The sequence below is a fragment of the Nomascus leucogenys genome, chromosome 9, assembly GCF_006542625.1.
Source record: "Nomascus leucogenys isolate Asia chromosome 9, Asia_NLE_v1, whole genome shotgun sequence".
NCBI lineage: Eukaryota > Metazoa > Chordata > Mammalia > Primates > Hylobatidae > Nomascus > Nomascus leucogenys.
In genome coordinates, this window is record NC_044389.1 from 103,338,978 (window position 1) to 103,362,819 (window position 23,842).

Below are 23,842 nucleotides of genomic sequence, written 5' to 3' on the forward strand. Positions count from 1 at the left end.
CTTGGCCAGGTAACTGTTGCATAGAGGCCCACGCATTTGCCCCTGTTGACTGTCAGTCTTGAGCCGCCTGCTTCGCTCATCCCATGGTGGAGTCTGCCGGAGTCCCAGAGGCACGCTGTTTTCCTTGGTGATGAAAACAGTGAGTGTGCATTGATTGGGGCTGTTGGACATGAGGGGGCCACAATGCCTTGTCAAGTTGAGTCATGGGGACTTGGCTTTGTCACCATCTTACCTTACAGAGAGCTTCATTTTCCCTAAGGGAGAAACACGGCTTGAATTTGTGGACTCCATGACCACACCTTCAGCAGACAGACGCCATGTGGTGTTAGGGAAAGGCCACTAGTTCCCCCACAGGCTCAAAGACACCCTCAGCCGAATGCTCCCTGGGGTCTCGGCTGCCCTCAACTCAGACAAGCCCTGGGCAGAGCCTGCTTGACCCACTTCCCTAAGACACCTCCAAACAGAATGCAGACATCCCCCAGAGAGGCACCAGGGGCGTGCAGAGGTGATGCTAGTGCAGAGATAGGGGAGAGACCCTCGGGCTTCCCCTCCTCCAGGCCTTAGTGGGCCTTGGTGTCCGGGCCTTGAGGATAAGGTGAGGGTGGGAGCAGGAGACCACGAATTCACAAGGCCAGGGGCCATGTGCCATTTCCTACCTGGCCTGCAAGTCACCTCCTGGCCACCCCATCCCAGGGCCTCTTCCTCCCCCAGGGTGGAGTCCAGGCAGCTGTGGGGGTGGACTAACTGAGGAGCACGAAGAGCCTGGAGATGAAAGATGAGAGATAAAGGCGGCCCTCAGCGGAAGCCACCCAGCCCTGTGATTACAGTGGCACAAACTCCAGCCAGGTCCCAGTGGGGTCTCTGTCTCCCTGGGGCTTCATTCCCGGTCAGAGAATGCAGTCCTTTCCTGGCAACGGGACTCAGAATGGAATGTTCTGGGACCAACAGGTGTGTAATGAGTGCTACAAATGCTTGCTCAGTGATGTCAGAGGAATTGGGGCTGGCCCTGGGCCAGACGCACAGAGGTGAAGGCTGAGTTTGCTAACCCCAGCTTTTTCCCTCCCTTTCATCTGCTGCTGCCCTCACTCATCCTGGTCTTTCTCCTCTCCCCTCATCTCAAACCTTTCCTTAGGAAAGGGGGTACGTTTAGACTGTAGTGTAAATGACTGACTGCACTTTGCTGCTCTGCCATCCCCTTTCTTCTGTTATTTTAACAAGCTTGACATGGCCTTCGTCTTGGGCTTCTGAAACTAGGATCACAAATCTCTAGGGTTACCTGGTGATGTGCTGGGGGCTAGACAAAGCCATAGGATACCATGGTGCACCTTTCTGAACATAAATTTTATTAGATAAGACAACAATTATCAAAACACAAGCAGGTTATAGAGGAGAGAGAAGTTGCTATCATCATAAAGACAAAACAGAAAGTCTTCTATTTGCTGGTTAAATCTGCTTCCTCCAGGCTGGGAGGAACACAGCTCCCCGACGATCACTCCAGATCATGTCAGCCCCTGATGGGTAGAAGTATCCTGTGATCCTATGACAGCCCTCTAGGTCACTTATAATTTTTTTTTTTTTTTTTTTTAGAGTTTTGCTCTTGTCACCCATGCTGGAGTGCAATGGCATGACCTCTGCTCACTGTAACCTCTGCCTCCCAGGTTCAGGTGATTCTCCTGCCTCAGCCTCCCGAGTGGCTGGGACTACAGGCATGCACCACCATGCCCAGCTAATTTTTGTATTTTTAGTAGAGACGGGGTTTCGCCATCTTGGCCAGGCTGGTTTCGAACTCCTGACCTCAGGTGATCCGCCTGCCTCAGCCTCCCAAAGTGCTGGGATTACAGGCCCGAGCCACCAAGCCCGACTGGTCACTTGTAATCTTGAATTACAGGTGACGGTTTGGTAGCGACTGCTGGTATACCAGACATATGCTTTTCTAAACACTAACATCATATTTTTGAAATTAAGGTTAGAATTTCTTTTTAAAATTATTTTAATTGAACATTTTTTTGCTTACCTCACAGTAAACAAAGATCAAATGTTAAAATTTCTATCAGTGTTACCCCATGTTACTCATTATGAACCTAACCCGGAGCAAAGGGCATTCAGCAGAATGTTCTCTTTTTTTTTTTTTTTTTTTTTTTTTTTTTTGAGACGGAGTCTTGCTCTGTCCCCCAGGCTGGAGTGCAGTGGCGCGATCTCGGCTCACTGCAAGCTCCGCCTCCTGGGGTTCACGCCATTCTCCTGCCTCAGCCTCCCGAGTAGCTGGGACTACAGGCGCCCGCCAACACACCCGGCTAATTTTTTGTATTTTTAGTAGAGATGGGGTTTCACCGTGTTGGCCAGGATGGTCTCGATCTCCTGACCTCGTGATCCGTCTGCCTCGGCCTCCCAAAGTGCTGGGATTACAGGCTTGAGCCACCGCGCCCGGCCGGCATTCAGCAGAATCTTTACCTAAAAGATTCAAAGTTTTAAGAAGTAAAGACAGGACTGAACCAAGTATAAAACTCTGAGAAATCACAAGAAAAAGTCAGCAAAATATACTGGGGGAGAGCCCAGGCCACAAGGACAAAATTCTACAAGGACCATAAAGGGGGACTAAGAATATTTTATTAAAAAAAAAAAAGTGCCTGGAAGCCAGGAGAAAGGCACATCAGATAGATCATGCCCAGGAACTGACGGGAGGGTACAGCAGCTGTCACAGACAGTGCGGGACCCACTTCACCACCAGGGACCCTGTGCTGACCCTTGCTTGAGGCCTCATTCTGCACCCTTATCTGCTCCAAGCTACTTCTCATATTTAGAAGGAGAAACAAACAGGCAGAGGTCACAAACAGACACTTCTCAAAAGAAGACACACATGCGGCCAACACACATAAGAAAAAATGCTCAACAGAGAAATGCAAATCATAACCACAATGAGATACCATCTTACACCAGTCGGAAGACCTATTATTAAAAAGCCAAAAAATGACATGCTGGGGAGGTTATGGAGAAAAGGGTACACGTATACACTGCTGGTGGGAATGCAAACTGGTTCAGTTACTATGGAAAGCAGATTAGAAATTTCTCAAAAGAATTTAAAACAGAGCTACCATTCGACCCAGCAATCCCATTACTGGGTATATACCCAAAGGAATATAAGTAAATCTACCGAAAAGACACATGCAGCCGCAGGCAGTGGCTCACACCTGTAATCCCAGCACTTTGGAAGGCCGAGGCCGGGAGTTTGAGACCAGCCTGGCCAACATGGCGAAACCCCGTCTCTACTAAAAGTACAGAAAATTAGCTGGGCGTGGTGGTGGGTACATGTAGTCCCAGCTACTCGGGAGGGTGAGGCAGGAGAATGGCTTCAATCCAGGAGGTGGAGGTTGCAGTGAGCCAAGGTTGCGCCATTGCACTCCAGCCTGGGCAATGAGTGAAATTCCGTCTCAAAAAAAAAAAAAAAAAAAAAAGGCCAGGCACGGTGGCTCAGGCCTGTAATCCCAGCATTTCGGGAGGCCGAGGCAGGCAGATCACGAGGTCAGGAGATCGAGACCACCCTGGCTAACACGGTGAAACCCCGTCTCCACTAAAAATACAAAAAAATTAGTTGGGTATGGTGTTGTGCGCCTGTAGTCCCAGCTACTCGGGAGGCTGAGGCCGGAGAATGGCGTGAACCTGGAAGGTGGAGCTTGCGGTGAGCCGAGATCGTGCCACTGCACTCCAGCCTGGGTAACATAGTGAGACTGTCTCAAAAAACAAAACAAAAAAACAGATGCACACTTGCCTTAATCGCAGCACCATTCACAATAGCAGGGACTTGGAATCCACTTAAATGCCCATGGATGGTGGACTGGATAAAGAACATACAGTACCTATACACCATGGAATCCTATGCAGCCATAAAAAGAGTGAAATCCTGTCTTTTGCAACAACGTGGATGGACGTGGAGGCCATTATCCTAAGCGAATAACACAGGAAGGGAAAACCAAATACTGCATGTTCTCACTTTAAGTGGTAGCTAAATGATGAGTACACATGGATGCAAAGAAGGGAACAACAGACACTGGGGATTACTTGACGGTGGAGGGTGGGAGGAGGGAGAGGATCGAGAAGCTACGGGTACCGTGCTCTTACCTGGGTGACAAAATTATCTGTATACCTAATTCCCATGTAACAAGCGCACGCATTTAACCCCTGAACCTAAAATAACATCTGAAAAGAAAATACATAAAAATAAAAACACAAAGGTCCTTAATGTCTGGTGATGTCAAAGACACGTCAACAGACTTTTGACAGAATCTGCTTCTGTTTTCTGAGACTTCTATTTGCTCTTAGGCGGTTGTCTCTTGCTCTGAGACCCCGGAACCCGCAGTTCATAACTGTCCCCTGGACCGTGAGCTGAGCGGTGATGGGGAATGAGCGGGCGAGACGCGTTGTGGCTTTGCTGGGGATCCCGCCTCTCGCTGGTCATGGGGGCCCTGTTTCTGGAAGGTGACCAGTGACTGGACCATTGCTATATAGGGTGACTGTCGTGTTATCCTTGTGAATTCTTCTTCCCCTGTAAGTCTCCTGGCTTCCTGAAGTGTTCCTTCTTTCTGGACATGTTCCCCACTTCTGGTGGGTGTGCGCCTCCACACTGCCCTGTTTTGGTGGCGTCCTCTCGGCTGTCTGACGGGCCTCCTCCCCCTTCTGGCTGACGTGCTCCGCTTTCCGGCGGGTATGCCCCACCTCGCCCCGCTTTCTGCTGGGCTTCCTCCCTCCCTTCCAGTGGGCGTGCTCCCCCATTTCTGCTGGGCCGCTTCCTTCCGTTCTGGTGGGCATGCTCCCCTCACTTCTGGCAGGCCTCCTCCCCCTCTTTCCAGCAGGTGTGCCCCCCCCATTTCCAGCAGGCCTCCTCCCCCGCTTTCCGGAGGACAAGCTCCCCTCACTTCCGGTGGGCCCCCTCCCCCTTCTTCCGGCGGGCCTCCTCCCTCCCCTTAAGCTGAAGTGCTCCCTGCTTCCGGTGGGCCTCAGTCGCCTGCAGGGAAGCACCGCGTGCGGCTGCTGGGCTGGTGACCTCCTGCTGTCCCGGCCCTCCACTGCCAGAAGCCTTTGCCGTTAGCACGGAGCGCGGCACCCTGCCTGGGCCTTTCGGCTCTGCCTCCCCTGCCTATCACGGCGGGTCACGACATCGGCCAGGACGCAGCAGAAGGGACAAGACACGCAAAGAAGATGGCGCACCCACCTCGGCACAGAAGGCCAGTGCGACCTCCCGGGAGCAGGCGGGCCAGCACGGGTCTCCCTGCAAGCGACAGCTAAGCCGAGACCTGGGACTGCAGAGGAGAAGCAAGGAGGAGGCAGGCGGGGCCCGGTGCCCTCCTCGTCTGCCCTGCCGTGTGGACAGCCTGCTCGCCTGTCTGCGTGACGAAACTGAGGCCCAGAGATGCGCTATGCCAGCGGCGGGTATAGCAAGGGCTCCCTCCGCGCGACGTGTTGCCATCCACCACACAGGAACGACCGTCTCCGTGTCATAGATGGGAAACCAGGACGTGTAGGCATCAGGTAACTCGCCCGCCACAAGCTACCCAGTCTAGTAACTCCGACACTGAAGCCTTATGTTATCACCAGGCTCCGTGGCCCCTTCCAGGCTGCAGAGCTGTTAGATGCGTGGGCTGAGTTCCCCGTCCCTGCCGCCTGCTGAAGCTGCCCGAATGCCCAGGCCAGAGGGCCCCTCCTGTGGGCCCTAGAGCTGCTTTAAGCCGGCTGGGTTGAAAGGAGCCCCAGGGATGCCACAGCCAGCGACACGTGCAGCCTGGCTACCGGAGGACCATATCCCAGTCTCTCGGGACTCCCGCATTGGGTCTGCTGGTGGGCATGGGGCATTTCTGCCTTTTGTCTGCCAACAGCATTGGCTCAGGCTGGGCCCGCAGCCCCGGCTGCCCTCACCTCCACATCTGTAGGCAATGCTGGTACTGGTTGATGAGCTTGAAAATTCACCTTGGCCAAGAGAGCCTTGGTTCTCCTGGGGGCCCACTGCCTGTTCCTGCCCCCCTTTCTCATCCTTGCTGGCCAGACTGTGCTCATCCTTGCTGGCTCACTGTGTAGAGGTGGATGCCCAGGAGCTTGACTCCCCAGTGACAGAGCAGGAGGCTGGGAGGCCTGATCCTCCTGAGCAGAAGGGACGGACCCAGCCAACAGGCAAGAGAGTGTGGAATAGTAGATTCTGGGCTGGGGTGGCAGCGGCTCAGGCCTGTAATTCCAGCACTTTGGGATGCCGAGGCGGGCGAATCATCTGAGGTCAGGAGTTCCAGACCAGCCTGTGCAACATGATGAAAACTCTTGTCTACTAAAACTACAAAAGCTAGCCAGGTGTGGTGATGGGCGCCTGTAATCCCAGCTACTCAGGAGGTTGAGTCAGGAGAATTGCTTGAACCTGGGAGGTGAAGGTTGCAGTGAGCCAAGGTCACGTCACTGCACTCCAGCCCAGAAAACAGAGTGAGACTGTCTTTTTTTTTTTTTTTTTTTTTTTTTTTTTAAAGATTCCTGAGAGGCCGAGGAGACACTCTGGTCTAGTCTGGCTCAGGTCCAGTGTGCACTTCTTAGCCAAGAAAATTGGCTCCAGTTTAGACCTGGCTGTGCTAGGGTGGCAGAAAAGGAAGTTCTTGATGCTAGCAGCTAAAATGCACAACTCAGCCGAGTGCGGTGGCTCACGCCTGTAATCCCAGCCCTTCGGGAGGCCAAGGCGGGTGGATCACGAGGTCAGGAGATTAAAATCATCCTGGCTAACACGGTGAAACCCCCTCTCTACTAAAAACACAAAAAATTAGCCAGGCCTGGTGGCGGGCGCCTGTAGTCCCAGCCACTCAGGAGGCGGAGGCAGGAGAATGGTGTGAACCCGGGAGGCAGAGCTTGCAGTGAGCCGAGATCGCGCCACTGCACTCCAGCCTGGGCGACAGAGCGAGACTCTGTCTCAAAATAAGTAAATAAATAAATAAATAACAAAATGCACAACTCTTGTGCTCGAATCTGCTAACTGATGCCCTACTGTGCATTCTCACCCTTTCACGTAGTACTAGAGTTTCTAGGTTCTCAGCCTCACCTTCCACTGGCCGTGACCATGTGACAGAAATCCTGGCTCATGGAGTGGGAATGAACAAGACGTGTATGAATTCTGGGTGGTGTGTTTGAAAGGACGTGGTGTGCCCTCACCTTTTTCTAGGCTGCCTTCCTTTTGGCTTGACTCTGAATATGATGGCAGGAACTGGAACAGCTATTTTGGGTCCCAACATGGAAGTGCGTGTTGAGGATGGCAGAGAAAATAAGGTCACGCCTCACTTAATGATGAAGATGCGTTCTGAGAAATGAGTCACCAGGCGATCTTCTTGCTGTGAGGACATCATAGAATGTATTTACACACCTAGACCGGGGAGCCTGCTACACACCCAGGCTATATGGTGGAGTATTGCTCCTGGGCTGCAAACCTGGGCTGTGTGTGACCGCGCTGAATACTGGAGGTAGTTGTAACACAGTGGTGTTTGTGTATCTAGTCATGGAAAAGGTATAGTAAAAATGCGGTATTCTAATGTTATGAGACTTCCATCATATATGCAGTCCGTCGCCAGTGTGCCATCGTTATGCAGCCCAAGACTGTAAGTTGAGGGGCTCTGAATCCCTGATGGTTGTGGAGCTGCCATACTGGCTCCGTCCACCACTGGAACTTCGGCATGGCGGTGGTACCGATTCTGTCTAAGCCAGTGTTGTTCAGGTCTGTTTATTCCAGAGGTAAGCTGCGATGCTACTACTGCAGCTCAGAGCTCAGCGGGGCTCCCGATGCCCTCGCTCTGGGTGCAGTGGTTTTGTAATTCCTCATGCATATGGAACACCACGCTACAGGGCTCAGCATATGCTGGGTCTCATCTGCCTGGGGTCACAGGGACTACATATTGGGGTCAGTTTGTAGGAAAACAGAAAAGAAAGCTATTCCAGGCAGCCTCCTTCCTTGTGGGCCTGTGGCCACTTGAAGGTTGGCGGACTGGCCAGTGCTTTTAGAAAGGGGAGCTGACCCTGGTTGTTTCATTCAAACTGAGGGCAGGGGGAAAAGATTCTGTTCACCAGTCACGGAGTGGCTCTAGACCAGTTTCTCTGTTTGTAAAAACAAATGTCATTGTCCCTCCATAATGCTCTGTCACCCCAGGAACCTGGGGAAACTTTTAAATTCAAGTCTATGGTGGATTGCATTTCTCAGAGATGGTGACCATCTTTGATTTGATGTCTCGTAGTTTGACTTAAGTGGAAAACCACCCAGATGGTGTCAGTTCTGTGTCCCAAGGGACAGCCTGACACAGTCTTGGAGCCAGCCTGCCTACTTTTAGGCCCTGGTGCTGCCACACACCCACCAGGGGAGCTTGGCACCCTTCCTGATTTCTCACCTCAGTGATGAGCTTGGCCTTCTGGTGTCTGGCTAGGTCTGGGCTGTGCTGTAGGGGGAGGGTAGGTGGTCCCCTGGGCCTACTTGTCCAGGCACAGACGAGAGCATCTCTCACAACCTTCAAGGGCAAGAACAAGGGCCGCTTCTGCTTCCCACAGAACTCCTGCTGTTACCTTCCATTTCTTCATCTTCACGTCTTTGAGCAAGGGACTTGCTCCCTTAAAATAAATGTCTTTGTCTCATTGTCCTTTCATGAATGGCCCCTACCTCTCTCCTGGGGAAAGCTTTACTTGATAATTCCTTCTCCACCTGCCCTGCCCTCTCCCCTCAGGGAATCTGAAGGGGCTGCGAGAGAGGATTTTGTTGTTTAGAGGACTTTATAAACATACAGATGGACCCAGCTATCCCAGTTCAGCGCTGATCATCAAGTCCATGCCTAATACTCTATGGCTTTTTCTTTTCTGCTTGGGATGGCATTGATTGTTTTTGTTTTTTTTTTAAGATGGAGTCTCACTGTCACCCAGTTTGGAGTACAGTGGCACAGTCTCAGCTCACTGCAACCTCCACCTCCTGGGTTCAAGCGATTCTTCTGCCTCAGCCTCCTAAGTAGCTGGGACTACAGGCACCCGCCACCACGCCCAGCTAATTTTTTATATTTTTAGTAGAGATGGGGTTTCACCATGTTAGCCAGGATGGTCTCGATCTCCTGACCTTGTGATCCACCCGCCTTGGCCTCCCAAAGTGCTGGGATTACAGGCGTTAACCACTGCGCCTAGCCAGGCACACCATTTTCATCTGCCCCTTCCCTGGTGTCACTTCCATCACTCGATGAAGGTAGAATTGGCCAGGCTTCTCCAGGTGATGTTATTTTTCCTTTGTAATTAAGTTTTTCAAGAAGAGGTACTCTGGAACTATATAAATATCTCATTGCTCATGAAATAATTATAGTTAATAATATAACTAATGGATATAATTAATACAGGTGTGGCCTTATGTGGTTTCCCATTTTATTCAGTGGGTTGTAATGGGTTACAATCTATTTGTTGTTATATTATTTATTTTATGCTCAAATTAGGCCAGATTTGGTCAGCGGGAGTCCCTTCAAGCTGACTTCTGTGTTACTTTGACCTGTCTCCATCATTCTTTGAGCACTTCCTTACCTTCTGGCCCAAGAATATGTTCCAGGCTCATCTTGTCATTTCCCTGCCCAAGCTCTGGAGTCAACCATCTCTCTCAAGAGCTGTGATTCTTTTTATTTTAATTTTTAATTTAATTATATATTTATTCAGAGACAGGGTCTTGTTCTGTTGCCCAGGCCGGAGTGCAGTGGTGCAATCCCAGGCTCAAGCAATCCTCCTACCTCAGCCTCCCAAGTAGCTGGGACCGTAGGTGTACACCACCCTGCCCAACTGATGTCTTCATCTTTTATAGAGATGGAGTCTCGCTGTATTGCCCTGCTGGTCTCAAACTCGTAGGTTCCAGTGATCCTCCTGTCTCGGCCTCCCTGATTCTTTTTTAGTGGGGGATGGAAATTCAGAAGTCAGTGTCTAGGTGCCGTTTGTGCTCATGGATATTGGGTATCCCAGCCCTCAGCCCTGAGTGGACTGAGCTGGGGATACACACGCATGTACGTGCTTTATATCCATGCTTGCTTCTGTATCTATCAGTGTCCCACCTGTAGCTGGGACTGCAGGTGTGTGCCACCATGCCCAGCTAATTTTTCGTGTTTTTTTGTTTGTTTGTTTTGTGAAGACAGGGTTTCTCCATGTCAGCCACGCTGGTCTGGAACTTCTGAGTTCAAGCGATCCTCCCATCTCAGCCTTCCAAAGTGCTGGGATGACAGGTGTGAGCAGCTGCGCCCTGGTGAGCTCATTTATTCTTCTGGACGTGCTGAGTCCCTCCCTTTGTCTGTGACTGGCCTCATCCCATGCTGCCTCCTCCCTGGGGGTGCTGCCTTCCTCCCACTGCCCCTGCTCTGAGACTCAGCACCAGGCCCCCTGCTGCCCAGTAGCTCTCCTCACCCCACCTGGACTCTCTCTGCCCAGTAGCTCTCCTCACCCCACCTGGCCACACCAGGCCTCTGGACCCAGGACCCAGGCTTCCCTCACTTGGGCCCTGATGCCTTCCTCTGCAGAGGCCATCCTGCCCCGCAGACCCCAGCCTTGCCCAGCTGTTGTTCAGGAAGCAAGAGGGACGTGGCCAATGAGGGCCTTCGATGGCACAGAACATTCTAGTCGGTGGTGTTTGAATCTTCAAAACCAAGATAGGGCCTGCAGTGGACCAGTCCCTCCACACCAAGGCTTCTGCCTGGGGCCATCTGTGACCCTGTCTATGCCTCTTAAAAAAGAAAAGCCATTGGCCATGCCCAGGAAAGAAATGGGCCCTTTTCTCCTCCAGGGCTTCTACTTTGGCTTCAGGCCATGTTCCCGACCCTGGGTGGGTTAAACTCGAACACTCCCACCGGTTTCGGGTCTAGTCAGGGGGTTTTCCCCATCTTGCCCTGGTTACTCGAGCGTCTGGGGGCAGGCGGGCTGCCAGGGCCTCCCCGAATCACTCGGCGTCTGGGCCCCACCTGGGTGTCGGCCTCAGTGGTGCGTGATGAGAGGCCGGGCTGCTTCTGGATTTCCCCTCAGACCCCTCCTGCGGGGCTTTCGGGACATGGCTTCTCTTGCCTGGAGGAGAAGGGGCTCCGGGAAGCCCTGGCGCTGATCATCGGGGAGGTCCCCTGGGGCAGGGCCCATCTACCACGAGGCTAGAGAAGCCTCCAGCTCAGCCTCCCTGGCTGGCCTGGGCTGCTTTTGAAGCCTGAGCTCTTCACAGTCACAGTTTTATAGTCTTGATCTTAAGAAGTGTCCCTCAAAGCGTGTAAGCTGTAAGCCCTGTGACCTGGGCCAGCTCTGGCTCTGATGTCACATACAGTGTAACTCCCAGGCTCCCGGTTCCCATGGTGGCAGGAAAGGATCGAGAACAAGGCCCTTGTGCAGGGGTCGGCTCAGCATCGCAGCTGAGAGCGAGGCAGCCTGGGTCCATGTCACAGCTCTGACATTCATCAGCTTTGGGATCTGGAAGTTACCTACCTGCTCCGTGCCTCAGTTTCCTGCAGTAGAACCTACTCCACAGGCTCCATGTGAAGATGAAATAACCTGATACTGATATTCAAAGAGAGGGTCTTCAGAACAGCACTTAGCTGTATTCTATTTCTCTCTTTATAAAATGCTGCCATCAAAGGCATCTGCCCTGCATCCTGGAGAGCCCTCGACCTTCTCATCTTTCAAGGCCAAAGACTGTTCCCTAGCTCCTTTGCCTTGTTTAGCCAAGGTTTGAAAGCCTGGAAAAGATTTCAGAACATTTGGGTTTGGGGATCTGTCTTTTGCTGGTTTGCCAGAGAGTGGCTTGGCTTTGGACACCACACACGGGTGTGTTCGCACGTTGGCAGCAGAGGAAGTGAAGGGCCTGCTGGCCTGGTCCTGGCTCTGTCCTCCAGGAGACGGGCCAGCTATGCCCTGTCCCCATTGGGGGGAAAAGGAGGCCAGGAGAGATTCGGGATTTGGGCATTCAGGAGGCTGCTGGCTGGGGGAGAGAGTGACGGGAACTGGCTGCTGGAACAACCCCACCTCCCCCCGCCAGTCTCCGAGGGGGCTCTTACCTGGGGGGCTCTGGCTGAGACCTAGGAGTCCCAGGCCTCCCACAGGTGGGGGATTCTGACCCATCCTGCTGTCTCCTCCCATGTGTTGGAAAGCTAGGGTGCGAAGCCCTTGAACTTCGTATGCATTTTTTTTCTTTTTCCCTCACCAGCTTTGTGAGGCCAACGATGAATGACAGACACCCTAGTTGATCAGGGATGGGGTGGGGGGCACCCTTGTTCCCCTGGAGAAGCCACCCACCCAGCCCCTGGCTCTGGAGACAGCTCAGAGTTCAGCTGCTCCTTGTAATGGAACTCTCCCTGGCACCAGTGGATGGCTCCCAGTGCCTTCCCTTATTCCAGCTTCCCAGAAAGTGCCTGCCACTCTTGTCACCACCTTTTCCTTCCCTTGGCTTCCTCCATCTCCACCCACCCATCCCCTCAGCTTGGCCTCTTCCATCTGCACTCACCGCTGCCCTCCCAGCTCGGCCTCCTCCATCTGCACTCACCCCTGCCCTCCCAGCTCGGCCTCTTCCATCTCCACCCACCCCTGCCCTCCCAGCCTGGCCTCCTCCATCTGCACTCACCCCTGCCCTCCCATCCTGGTCTCTGCTCACCAGCCCGGCCCACCCCCTCTTCAGCCAGTTCTAGGGACCCAGAAGGCCATAGCTCTGCAAGTGTCACAGGGAAAGTATGTAATGTCCATCCTAAACAGGTGCTTTTGAAACTAAAAGGGGCTGGGGGACACCAAGCATAACCAGGACTGCCCTGGCCAGTCTGTGGGTAGGCTGTGTGGTCACCCTGTTCAAGCCCAGAACATTTTGCCCTTCGGCTTAGCCCTGGCTGCTGGCTCTGCACTGGCCTGCCTTTTCCTTCTGGAATCACTAACTCCAAGGCATCCAGTCACTCAGCGTAGGCCGGGCCCTGTCTTCTCTGACTGCTAGAGCTGGCTTGTCCAGGTTGGCCAGACTGATGGGTACAGTTTCAGGAATTTTACAAGCCAGGTGTTAAACACAGCCATCATTTTAAAATTAGGCAAACGTACAATCAAATAATAAGACAAAGGTAATAAGTAAATTCATGACTTCCTAATCATACCACTTTTTTTTTTTTGAGATGGAGTCTCTCTGTTGCCCAGGCTGGAGTGCAATGGCGTGATCTCGGCTCACTGCAACCTCCACCTCCTGGGTTCAAACGATTCTCCTACCTCAGCTTCCTGAATAGCTGGGATTACAGGCATGCACCACCATGCCCGGCTAATTTTTGTGTATTTTTAGCAGAGACGGGGTTTCACCATGTTGGTCAGGCTGGTCTTAAACTCCTGACCTCAAGTGATCTGCCCGCCCTGGCCTCCCGAAGTGTTGGGATTATAGGCGTGAGCCACTGTGCCTGGCCCATATCACTATTTTCTATACTTTGGATGTTACGTGTGTCCACTGTGTTTGTATGGAGGGAGACCACCACGTAATGGTTTGCTCGTGCGTGTCTCTTCCCGACTCTGAGCTCGACACCATCAGGTTGATAGCTGGAAATGGGCCATGGTGGGAATATTTACACCATTGCAATTGGCAAATGCTATAAATCAATGTTTGATTTATGGTTCTGTTGATTATTCTTCACAGTGATGTTAGTAATACAGATTAAACTTAACAATGCATTGTACCTATAGCCATTCCATTGTGAATAACACAAAAAGTGGAGGAAATATTTTTCTCGCATTTGGAAATTATTCTGTGATTCAGCAAAGAAGTTGCTCGTGTCATTGACAAGTTCAGAAATACATGCTGCCAAAGCCAAAAAGAGGCTTCAGTTTAATAAAAATAATTAACATGAAGGCGATAAATGGCTTACCAGCTGTTCACTTACTGGATTTAAGGACACTTGTTGGGGAAAGAGCAGAGTAAGATGCAACTGTGTCAAATCATGGCTGAATATGTTTGGCAAAAAATCAATAAAAATTCTGTGAGCATCAGTCTGTTATGTGAAATTGAATATTTTAACGTTATTTGTAAATTGTGTGCTCTGTATCCTTTGTATCATTAGAATTTATAAATTTATAAGTAAACATGTATACATACATGTTTCTTCGGAGAGCCAGCTGCTGAACAGTTACCAGCACACTGCTGCCCACCTCCTTTGCCTGGGCTGGGTTGGTGCCTCTCTTTGCTGCTCCCACAGAAACCTGTCCAGAACTCTAATGTGCCACCGCTTTGTGTGTCTCACTTACTGAACTTCTTGAAGGCAGAGTGACTTTTGTGGCTCCAGCATTTAACATGATGCCTGGCACATATTAGGTGCCCTCCCCAAACTGAGTGAATGAAGGGGTTGAACAGCTGAGTGGGTGAGGACTGGATCATGCTCTCCCCATAGCATTGCTGCTTCCTGGAGAGGTGACTGCATTTCCTGGTCCCTCTGCAGTGAGTGTGGCCGTGTGGTGAGTGATACATGGAAGGGTGATGCCAGCCAGCTTCAGGCCTGCCCTCCAGTGAATCCATGAGACCCTCCAAATCCCTCTCCTTCCCTGCAGCCTCTGGGAGCATCAGACGCCACGTGTTCCTGCTAGTGTAGCTACAGGGTAGAAAAAGGATGCCTGGCCCACAAAGTGTGAGTAAAATAAGCTTATTTTGTTAAGCCACTGAGATCACAGGGTCTGTTTGTTATCACTGCATAGCCTCATCCATCCTGACTAATCCGATGAGGACGCTGAAGCTCAGCGATGGAGGTGACTTGGGCCAGGCTGTACCTTCTGTTAAGTGGCAGGCCCAGCCCAGAGCCCATCTTCATTGTCATTCTACCTCCTACCTCTGCCCATTTCTTCCCTCCTAAACACTTTTTTGGAAATACAAAATAAAGTGTGAATCTGAGGTGGGTTTTGTTCTAAGCCCTATTTCAGACAATACCTGGTTAGGACCCATGCATGGTGATGCTCCAATGGTAGCCAACCCAGGAGGCACACTCACCACACAGCCTGTCATTAGAGGATCAGCCAGGGCGGCTGATGGCTGGGATTCAGGCTCCCATTAAGTGTGATTAGCCTTAGCCTCGGTGAGGTTTCACCCACGAACAGCCTCCCTGGCCTTGTCATTTACCACTTCGTTTGGTTTATCTAGAGCAGATCTGGTACTTGGGCGGATGGAAAACCAGCTTTGGACGTGACACTCTCTCGGGCCCCAAATGCCAAGCAGGACAAACGGCTCCTTATTCTCAGCTGAAAAAACCTCAGTTTAGTTGCACGAACATTTAAATGTGGATTACGAGTCAGGCGTTAGGCTGTTTACTGTAGTACAGTGTAGCCTAGTGCAGGGCAATGTGTGTGTAGCATAATTATAGTACAGTATAAGTCTAATACATGCCCAGTATAATGTCATGGATCAGTACAATATGCATAATATTCATGGTACAATATGGTGGTACAGTATAATAAGCTTAATTCGTATAGTCTTCTCTGCCTTGTTCCTTCCTCTCCTGAAAGCCTGGCTACCTTCCCTTTGATTGCAAACAGGGAGGCTGAAACCATCAGGTTGAAGTCACAGAGGCCAGATCCGGGCTGTGACTTGGGTGAGCTGGTACATTCCTAACTCTTGATTACCTGGTGATGACACTGGCCTTCAACTTCCTTGGCCCCACCCAGTCTCTCCTGGGCAGGGATTCCATCCATGACTTCTGCTTGACCCTGAAGCACCATTCTTGGCCTTTGCTTTCTGTCTTTACCACGAGAGTACACAAGCTCCTCAAGAGAAGAGTCTTGCTTCGTGTTTTGCTTTTGTTATACTGTATCCCCAGCGTCTAGGATGGTGTCTGAGTGTTTGTTGAATGACTGCTAGACTGCGAGGCCTGTGTGGGCAGGGTGCCCCCACTCGTGGCACAGTGCTCTATACAGGGACTGTAGAGACTGACAGCGCCACGTGGGTAGACCCCCTTCCTCATGCCTCTGACTCCTGACTGGCTCTAGGTCTCTGCACAGGCCGTGCCCTCTGCCTAGAATATTCCCCTTGGCGTCCTTCCAGCCTTCCCTGACCACTGCCCCGTACTCATCTCCCAGCCCCATGTCTCCCCTGTCACAGTGTTGCCATACCTTCTTGCAAGTAGCTGGATCACTTGTCTGTCCTCTCCCCTCCCCTGGACTGCGAGCCTGGGGAGTGTGGGGCTGTGTCTGTCCTGCTCACCACTGTATCCTCAGGATGGCCTTGGACACGCATAACAGGCGCCACATGCTAGAAGGACGAACCAAGGAATAGCTGGCCACAGCCAGGTGTGGCCTTGTGAGCTACTCGAGGGACACCCAGAGGTCACGTACGGGGATGCAGGAAGTGTGGCCTGGTTCCGTGTCATGTTGAAGCTGCCCTGGTCATCGGTGGTTGTGCTCAGGACTAAGAAAGTGGCTTGAGGCCGGGCGCGGTGGCTCATGCTTGTAATCTCAGCACTTTGGGAGGCTGAGGCGGGCGGATCACGAGGTCAGGAGATTGAGACCACGGTGAAACCCCGTCTCTACTAAAAATACAAAAAATTAGCCGGGCGTGGTGGCACCTGCCTGTAGTCCCAGCTACTCGGAGAGGCTGAGGCAGGAGAATGGCATGAACCCGGGAGGTGGAGCTTGCAGTGAGCCGAGATCGTGCCACTGCACTCCAGCCTGGGCGACAGAGCGAGACTCCGTCTCAAAAAAAAAAAAAAAAAAAAAAGAAAGTGGCTTGGGTCTACTATTCTCTCATCTGAGCTGGACTCTGCTTCCTAAATTGTGACATATGCTCTCGGTGACGCTTCTGAGCCACTCTTGTTTATCAGTGTTCACATGGTGATTCACTTTAAGAGCTACTTATTAAACACCTACTATGTGCCAGATGCCACGCTAGGTACTGGGGGTGCAGAGATAAGCACAGTGGGGCCCCACCTCCAGGAGGTCACAGCCCCATGCCTGTGCGGCGCCTGAGCGTGCATCTCCTCCTGTGCACCTCGGAGGAGCACGCTGGGTTCTGTTTGCCAGCCCAGTGCATTGAGATCCCACCTTCCTGGGGCCCACCCCAGAGTTTCTGATCCATCAGGCGTGAGGCGAGTCTGATCATGTGTGTGTCTCACAGATTCCCCGGTGCGTGCTCTGCCGTCAGGGGCCTGCACTCAGAAGCCCTGCCGTAGACTGACCTAGGCTGGCAGTTTTCACGAGTCCTGCACATCCGCAACCTAATCATTTAGTCTTTCAGCCTCCCTCTCCTTGGTAACTTCAGTGCACACAGCAAGGGAGAGTCGGCGTTGTGTCTTGGGCCCAGGTCTTCCTGTTGGACGCTGTTCTCTCCTAGCGGCACCGGGTGGTACACGAACAGTTTCCGGTGCCATCGGGGTTCTAGGAGAGCTGTGGGGCCCGGCCAGGGGAAGCTGTGGGGAATTGGTGGAGGCCAGAGGAGACCATGTCTGGGAAGCAGTGTGGTGGGTTGCCTTTCCGTTCTGGAAGGAGCACTGGCTTGGCAGGATGGGCGGAGGCAGAGCAGCTCGTGGGCGGGGCCCCAGGCCCCTACCTAGAAGGCAGAGGAGGGGCAGGTGGCGCTCCTTCCTGGGCGGTCCTCCTCTCCCTCAGCAGTTGAGACTTGGGCCTGGGTCATCCCACCTCTGCGCAGGCCCCAGTGGGAGGTCAGAGCAGCGTTGGCCTGAGGATGCTGTGCGTGATGGCCAGGCTGGGGCCTGTGGCCCTGCAGTTCACACAATCACCTCCTCTGTGCCAGCCCAGGTGGCCGTGGGACGCTGGGCCTCATAGTTTCCAGTGTCCCTGGACTGGGCCGGGCTGGTCCGGGTTCAGTGCCGTCTTATCAGAAGGAGGCTGGGAGGGAGGCATAGGGAGGGGCCGGCTCTAAGAAGAGCTCCGTATTTCCACGGGCAAGGAAGGGAACGTGGAAAAACCTGCGCTGGGGTGGGCGGCTTCCTCCCGTGTTGTCTCTGAGCAGGAAGCCAGGCCTGCCCAGCCCCGGGGAAGGAAAATAAACTCTGGACACATATCTGTAGAAAGTGGGAAAGCTCTGTTTCTCAGGGGGTGGTGAAATTTAAATGTAAAACTGGCTGCTCTGCTGAAGTCCTCACTGACTGTCAGGGAGGGGCCTACGCTGCAGGGTGTCCGGGGCTCCTTGTGCCTGGCTGGGGTTGGTTATGCCTAGCTGGGGCTGCCTGTTCCTGGTGGGGGCTGCCTGTTCCTGGTGGGGGCTGGTTGTCCCTGGTAGGAGCTGGTTGGTTGTCACTGGTCGGAGCTGGCTGGTTGTCCTTGGTCGAGGCTGGTTGTTTGTCCCTGGCTGGAGCTGGTTGGTTGTCACTGGTCGGAGCTGGTTGGTTGTCCCTGGCTGGGGCTGGTTGGTTGTGCCTCGCTGGGGCTGGTTGGTTGTGCCTCGCTGGGGCTGGTTGGTTGTGCCTCGCTGGGGCTGGTTGGTTGTGCCTGGCCGGGGCTGGTTGGTTGTGCCTCGCTGGGGCTCTTTGGTTGTGCCTGGCTGGGGCTGGTTGGTTGTCCCTGGTTGGGACTGGCTGGTTGTCCCTGGCTGGGGCTGCCAGGCCCATGGGCTTTCACTCCTGCGTCTGGTCTTGCTCCCGAGTTCCCAGGGCCATGTAGGAATTCCCTGCGGTGATGATGGGGATGAGGAAGGTGTGAGCCAGGCACATGCCAAGCACCTGACACTGGTGTTGCTGAGGCCGGTCCTTGAGGACAGTCTCTCTCCCCAGCCCTGGCCCTGCCTCTGCACGCCATAGGGAGGGGAGACCATGTTCTTATGAATGGCTCTTTCCATCCCAGGCATTCTGAGTGCTCTACAGTTCCCCGGACTGAGTCAAAATCTCTCCACCTGTCCTCTCTGTGGCCACACAGAATGATCTAGTGTAACGGCCCCTCAGCCTTTGGAACCTCCGAGCTGTCTGTACTTCCTGGGTCAGTGTGCCCTGTGCTTTCCACCGGATCTGGGCTCCTCTGGAAGCTGCAGGCTTCAACGTGGAATTGAAAATCCAGCAGGGGTACACTTACAGCAAAATGTACCTTTGAAACCAGGAGGATCTGGTTTTTACAAACAGCAAGCAGTCCTTTGGAATCAAAACTGTATGAGGTGGATGATTGAGCTGAGAAAAAAACAAAAATCTGGTTTAAAAGGAAAACTTGAGTGATTTTAAAAACCTGGCCTTGGCCGGGCGCGGTGGCTCACGCTTGTAATCCCAGCACTTTGGGAGGCCGAGGCGGGCGGATCACGAGGTCAGGAGATCGAGACCACGGTGAAACCCCGTCTCTACTAAAAATACAAAAAATTAGCCGGGCGTGGTGGCGGGCGCCTGTAGTCCCAGCTACTCAGAGAGGCTGAGGCAGGAGAATGGCGTGAACCCAGGAGGCGGAGCTTGCAGTGAGCCGAGATCGCGCCACTGCACTCCAGCCTGGGCGACAGAGCGAGACTCCGTCTCAAAAAAAAAAAAAAAAAAAAAACCTGGCCTAGCAGGGCGTGGTGGCTCACCCCTGTAATCCCAGCACTTTGGGAGGCCAAGGATCACGAGGTCAGGAGACTGAGACCATCCTGGCTAACAAGGTGAACCCCGTCTCTACTAAAAATACAAAAATTAGCCGGGCGTGTTGGCGGGCGCCTGTAGTCCCAGCTACTCGGGAGGCTGAGGCAGGAGAATGGCGTGAACCTGGGAGGTGGAGCTTGCAGTGAGCAGAGATCGCGCCACTGCACTCCAGCCTGGGTGACAGACCAAGACTCCGTCTCAAAAAAAAAAACCTGGCCTAAACCGGCACTGAAAGTAGTTATTCCTAGAGAAATGTACAAAAGATAATCGAAATGATAGCAAGGTTACGAGACAAAGTGTGGGGCCTCCCAAGGCAAGGAGACCTCAGTTCCTTGAGGGCCAGCACACCCAATAAAACGGAGACAAAAATGTCAGCAGTGCCACTGAGGAATATCGGCACAATTGTGATAATTTGTGACAGGGCAGGAGGGGGCCAACAGTTTGTAGGGTACCTGTGTCATGATGGAGCTGCAGCTGGAAACATGTAAGGCGAAATACCACCTGGTCCCTGCTGCCCCCTGAGCTGGGGCCGGGATGGAGGCGGAGGCAGGCCAGGGCAGCGCAGTGCTGCCCAGATGCTGGGTCGGAGCCAGGCCCCTGGACTCTCCACGGAAGCCTCCTTGTCTTTCTAGCAACAACCATGGCTTCAAAGGCCTGCCAAGGAGCGGATCAGGCAACACCGGGAGCTTGTGTAGCCATGTTGTGCGTGGCAGTCCTGCATGTCAGGGCGCTGGAAACTCCTACAGGCAATTCCAGGTTCCAGAACCAGCTCCTAAGTGGGGGAAGGGAGACAGAGGCCACCAAAGGACCTGCCTGGAGCTGGGTCCCCAAGGCCAAGGTCACAGGCACCAGATATCAAGGACCTCCCCCACCCACTGCCTTGAGGGCCCTTCTCAGGCCCAGACTCACCCCCCACCTCCCTTTCCTCTTGGAAGCTGCCCTTTGCCCCCGCTCCCTCTTCCTGCCAAGCCTGCCCTCAAATGGCCTAGCTTTCAGCTGCCTTTTCTTGTCACCCCTCTAAGTGGCCCTGTCCCTATTACTATGCCCCTGAAGCCTACCTAAAGATCAGGAGGAGCTATGGGGAGAAGAGGGCCAGGTTCATTCAGGAAGTGACTCCATGGGTGGCAAGGAAAGAAAGGAGGCAAGAGGGCAGGACACACTGGAGGGTGCAGCCCGGCCGCCAGGATAGGGCACCCGCAGCAGCCCCTAGAGGACCCGGGGAGAGAAGTGAAGCCTCCCTGTTCCATGTGTAAGCTGCTGGGACGGCCCCACCTGTCAGGTGGACGTAGGGAGAAAGGAGCCACCATCTAGCACTGCTCAGTGTTGGCATATGGAAGGGACACAAAGATTGGCTGAATGCGTGAATGAATGAATGAGACTGTCATATCTGGCATCTCCCCACTGCCACCAACTGTTTTACATGATAGATGTTTAAATTCAGTTCCTGTGGCTTTTAGGATTGGATGGAAGCGCCAGGCGCAGTGGCTCACGCCTGTAATCCCAGCACTTCAGGAGGCCGAGGCAGGTGGATCACCTGAGGTCAGGAGCTCAAGACAAGCCTGGCCAACATGGCGAAACCCTGTCTCTACTAAAAATACAAAAATTAGCTGGGCATGGTGGTGGGCGCCTGTAGTTCCAGCTACTAGGGAGTCTGAGGCAGAATTGCTTGAACCTGGGAGGCAGAGGTTGCAGTAAGGTGAGATGGCACCACTGCGCTCCAGCCTGCATGACAGAGAGAAACTCCATCTCAAAAAAAAACCAAACCAAAACAAACAAACAAAAACAAAGACTGGGCTGAAGAATGAAGAGCCTCACAGAAAGCTTCACAGTCACATGGGTGATGTGATGAATTAGGGAAGTCACGGCCACGTGAGCCCCTCAGCCCTGAGTTGGGAAGGTGGGCGCAGAAGATGGGGCACCTCAGCTGCTCCGACATCTGGGCACGGCCAGGCCTTCTTAAGCCTTCTTACTCTTTGAAAACCATCTTCCCAAGCAGAGATTATTTTCCCCAAATTCAATATGCCAGACACCAAGTGAATAGCCAAGTAAAAGGGATACAGTCTGTCTGATTTCAAGGACCAGGAAACTGTACAGTCCGAGAACCGGTTGGAAACTGAAGGTGGCCAGGTGGCATTGCCGGCACCGTAACCTGTCAGGGACATGGGTTGTATGAGGACTTGGGCCATTGCATAAGGGCCACAGAGGGCCAGGGTGTCTTCAGGAACAAGGGCAGGTCCCTTGCTGCCATCCTCACACTCACAGGCAGTTCATGGGGTGAAAGGCAACGTGCCGGCCCCGCAGTCAAAGGAGCCTGGGCCTGAATGGGAGCTGTCCCTTAGTCAGGCGCACAGGTTGTGCAGGCCGGGCACGCAGCTCCCTTGTTCATTCAGCCCCACCCCTGAAAGGCATTTCCAGAATTTAGGTCACTACTGTTGGCAGCGTTGCTTCATACACAAACACTCTGAGGTTAAAGTTTATGAAGGGTGACCTGTTTATCAACCACTGAGTTCCAGCAGCCTCCGCTTGCAAATGTGAATTCTTATCTTGGGCTAGGGTGGGCTGGTCACAGTGACTGCTCTGACTGCAGCAGGGGACGTGGGGGTGGGGGTCGCATGCTGGCCTGGGGTTCCTGCCGTCTGCCCAGCCTGCAGCAGAGAGGCCTGGGGCTTTGAGCATGCCTGGAGTGGGCTGTACTTCCAGATGCTCAGGAACCTCAAAAGCAAGGGTCAGTGGGGAACAGGGTGACCAGGGCTTTAAAGCAGCCTCAGGAGCCAGGAAAACCTGCATGAAACCCAAGCAGTGAAGCAAGAGGGGACACAGCCCGACCCCGCCTTGCTCCAGATCCTCCTGTGCCCAGGGCAGAGAGGTCTGGCTGTGGACCCTGCACTCAGACCTGGGGATTGCAGTGGGATCCAGGAAATGCTGGGGCACTGTGACCCCGCTGCACTCTGCAGGGTGATTGGGGTGCTACTCCCCTAGGCTGGAGTTTGCTGTTTTGAGGCTGTTTAGGTCATTACTGGGAGTCACCATGTGGCCCCTTCTTAGCTGGTTGTTGCATAGGAAGCTCCTACAGTCTAAAAAGCAAGCCTGGAGGACACCCTTTTGGGCTCCTGGGGGTTGGCTCCCCGTCTCCCCCCAGGACAACGCCCAGGAGGAAGCATGAAGCCTGCTTCACGGAGTGATGGGCATTTCATAAGTCTTGTGAATTTGGAATGCAGAGGGCTGAGTTCTGCTATCTTGTTTGGAAAAGGCCTTTCAGAAAACCTTTATCTGTCAAACTCCAGGGCAGACTGTTGCCATGGTGAAAAAGCGTGGGGTGGGAGGGCCCCTAGGTCTTTTCTTCCGTGGATGGCAGGATCCCCCGACAAGGCTTTCATGCCGAGAGAAAGTGGTGATTCTGGCGGTGAGGGAGAAGCCCCAGAGGCCTGGGGGAGGTAGGCCACGTGGAGTGGGGTTCCCAGCCACGCCTCCGCTTCAAATTCAATGACAGAGCACGTGATTTCCCAGGAAACGGCGGCTTGCAGCTCTGTCTTCTTTCCTCAGCTATTTGAAAGCAGGGCTTGTCCAACTAGCAGATTAGAAAAGGAGATGGAACTTGTTCCCCCTACTTAAAAGCAGGGGAGAGAAAAGCCTTGTGAAGAGAAGATACAAAACCTGTTTGGTGACTTGTCATTTCAATGAAAACACAAACCTCTCTCCAGGTGAGCACTCCCAACTCCTCCCCTTCCTCTTCCCCCCAGCAGCCCTGGTGGGGACCACAGGCAAGATGAGAAGAAACAGGAAAACAAGGCGACTGCTCACTCAGAGTTCACCATTCTTTGATGACAGAAGTTTAAGAACCCAGGGAAGCAGTTTAGGGGAAAACAAGTTTATTAATCTCGCCACATCATAGCGAATAAATACACGCAGAGAAACAGTGCCTTCCTGAGGGGAGTCAGCATCGGGAAAACAGCACAGCAGTTAGGAGTTTGTTTTATTTTTTTTTTTTTGAGACAGAGTCTCGCTCTGTCGCCCAGGCTGGAGTACAGTGGCGCAATCTCGGCTCACTGCAACCTCTGCCTCCCGGGTTCATGCCATTCTCCTGCCTCAGCCTCCTGAGTAGCTGGGACTACAGGCGCCCGCTATCACGCCCGGCTACTTTTTGTATTTTTAGTAGAGACGGGGTTTCACCATGTTGGCCAGGATGTTCTCGATCTCTTGACCTTGTGATCCGCCCACCTCGGCCTCCCAAAGTGCTGGGATTACCGGCTTGAGCCGTGGCGCCCAGCAGGAGTTTCTCGATAAAAGTAAATTGTTGTCATATTTTATCTTTCTCTTTC

General features: G+C 53.1%; 1 long non-coding RNA gene across 1 annotated transcript in view; it reads left to right on the forward strand.

Moving 5' to 3' along the window:
* The first annotated feature begins 4,983 nt into the window (after window positions 1-4,983).
* The window catches only part of LOC105738215, a 42,541-nt gene continuing 23,682 nt past the window's right edge, over window positions 4,984-23,842 (forward strand). The window contains exons 1-2 of the long non-coding RNA XR_001113963.2: window positions 4,984-5,523; window positions 10,146-10,252. This is a non-coding gene — a long non-coding RNA (uncharacterized LOC105738215). The remainder of the gene's footprint in view (window positions 5,524-10,145; window positions 10,253-23,842) is intronic.